General features: G+C 43.9%; 1 non-coding gene across 1 annotated transcript; it reads right to left on the reverse strand.

Annotated features, from left to right (window-relative positions):
• Positions 1-450: 450 nt before the first annotated feature.
• Positions 451-614, reverse strand: LOC144681218 (U1 spliceosomal RNA). The gene has a single exon (XR_013576742.1). It is a non-coding gene; the product is annotated as a U1 spliceosomal RNA (small nuclear RNA).
• Positions 615-2,471: the final 1,857 nt, after the last annotated feature.

Below are 2,471 nucleotides of genomic sequence, written 5' to 3' on the forward strand. Positions count from 1 at the left end.
GGAGTGGGCGCGTGGCCGATCACCTTCTGCGATTGGCTGCACGCCTTCATTTTACATGGGCGGGCCAATTAGGGCCTGCCCAACGTGACAAGCACCCGGAAGCGTTGTGCACTCCCTGTGCAGGCGGGGGAAGGAAGCTGAATCAGGGCCTGTGCTCTTTCACGCATGCACACGAAAGAGCACAGAAATCTCCCTGAGGCAAAGAGCTGCCTCAGGGAGATCAGTTTGATTTTGGAAAATTTTAATTAGGAGAAAAATTTTTTTTTAAGGTGTCCCCTCATGTGACAGTGTCACATGTCAAAGAACTTTATTAAAACTTTTTAATAAACTTTATAAACACTTCATGAAACCTCATCCCGCCCGTGGATTAGGTTTCATGTTAAACGCGAAGGCCGCCTGGGCTCTTTGCCTGCCCGCCAGTCTTAAGTCTATTTTTTTTTAAATTGTAAATCAGGGAGAGCGCGAACGCAGTCCTCCACTACCACAAATTTTGCAGTCGAGTATCCCGCATTTGGGGACAATGCAGGCATCAGCACACCCGAAGTGCAATGGGATAGCCTCGTCCTGGGAGAACAACCTTCATGATTATTGTCTCTCCCCTGCCAGGTAAGTATCTGCCAACCTTAAGGTTGGACGGGCAGCTCAGTTAATTAGTTTAATTACTATTTAAATGGCCTTAATAAGCCTTTGACAGTTCGTCGGGCGCTCAGCCGGCTCTGGTGTGTGCCCGCCGAACTCAAGATCTGAATGATGCGTGGTGACATCGGGGCACCCGCCTGACGTCACTGCGCATCATTTTATGTGTCAGCGAGCGGGTCCAGCCCCCGCTCGCCAACCCGATGATTCTGGCCTTGTTACAGATGTGTTCACTCTGGATCACCTTGGTGTCCAGCTGTTCCCACATTCTGCAGCAGGAACACATCACCCATCCTGCCATCGCTATCGTATTTTATTCAATTTATTAATTAATTACTCTAGTATCCCCACTCTTTACACTTAATTATAATAATTTTTTTACACACCAGTATTAATCCTATATTTAAGAAGTTATCTTTAAGAAAAAGAGATAAAAAGAGATCTAAACACAAACTAAAGACCTTACTATACTTTAAAAACTAGAAATACTCACCAATCCTCCTCACCATTCAGCTGCTTTCCATGCTCTTTTCCCTCTTGTGCTCTTCAATGGTCACACACTCTTCTTTCCTGCTCCTCTCACATTTGCGCCCAGTAAATGACCACACTGTTTCTCTCACACTCTCTCACTGTAAATGACCACGCTGTTTCTCTTACACTCTCTCACTGTAAATAATCTTGCTGTTTCTCTCACACTCTCTCACTGTAAATAATCTCGCTGTTTCTCTTACACTCTCTCACTGTAAATGGCCCCGCTGTTTCTCTCACACTTTCTCACTGTAAATAATCTCGCTGTTTCTCTCACACTCTCTCACTGTAAATGACCACGCTGTTTCACTCACACTCTCTCACTGTAAATAATCTCGCTGTTTCTCTCACACTCTCTCACTGTAAATAATCTCGCTGTTTCTCTCACACTCTCTCACTGTAAATAATCTTGCTGTTTCTCTCACACTCTCTCACTGTAAATGACCACGCTGTTTCTCTCACACTCTCTCACTGTAAATAATCTCGCTGTTTCTCTCACACTCTCTCACTGTAAATAATCTTGCTGTTTCTCTCACACTCTCTCACTGTAAATAATCTCGCTGTTTCTCTCACACTCTCTCACTGAAAATAATCTCGCTGTTTCTCTCACACTCTCTCACTGTAAATGACCACGCTGTTTCTCTCACACTCTCTCACTGTAAATAATCTCGCTGTTTCTCTCACACTCTCTCACTGTAAATAATCTCGCTGTTTCTCTCACACTCTCTCACTGTAAATAATCTCGCTGTTTCTCTCACACTCTCTCACTGTAAATAATCTCGCTGTTTCTCTCACACTCTCTCACTGTAAATGACCACGCTGTTTCTCTCACACTCTCTCACTGTAAATAATCCCGCTGTTTCTCTCACACTCTCTCACTGTAAATGACCACGCTGTTTCTCTCACACTCTCTCACTGTAAATAATCTCGCTGTTTCTCTCACACTCTCTCACTGTAAATAATCTCGCTGTTTCTGTCACACTCTCTCACTGTAAATGACCACGCTGTTTCTCTCACACTCTCTCACTGTAAATAATCTCGCTGTTTCTCTCACACTCTCTCACTGTAAATGACCATGCTGTTTCTCTCACACTCTCTCACTGTAAATAATCTCGCTGTTTCTCTCACACTCTCTCACTGTAAATGACCACGCTGTTTCTCTCAAACTCTCTCACTGTAAATAATCTCGCTGTTTCTCTCACACTCTCTCACTGTAAATAATCTCGCTGTTTCTCTCACACTCTCTCACTGTAAATGACCACGTTGTTTCTCTCATACTCTCTCTCTGTAAATAATCTCGCTGTTTC

Source organism: Cetorhinus maximus, chromosome 5, assembly GCF_964194155.1.
Source record: "Cetorhinus maximus chromosome 5, sCetMax3.hap1.1, whole genome shotgun sequence".
Classification (NCBI taxonomy): Eukaryota; Metazoa; Chordata; class Chondrichthyes; order Lamniformes; family Cetorhinidae; genus Cetorhinus; species Cetorhinus maximus.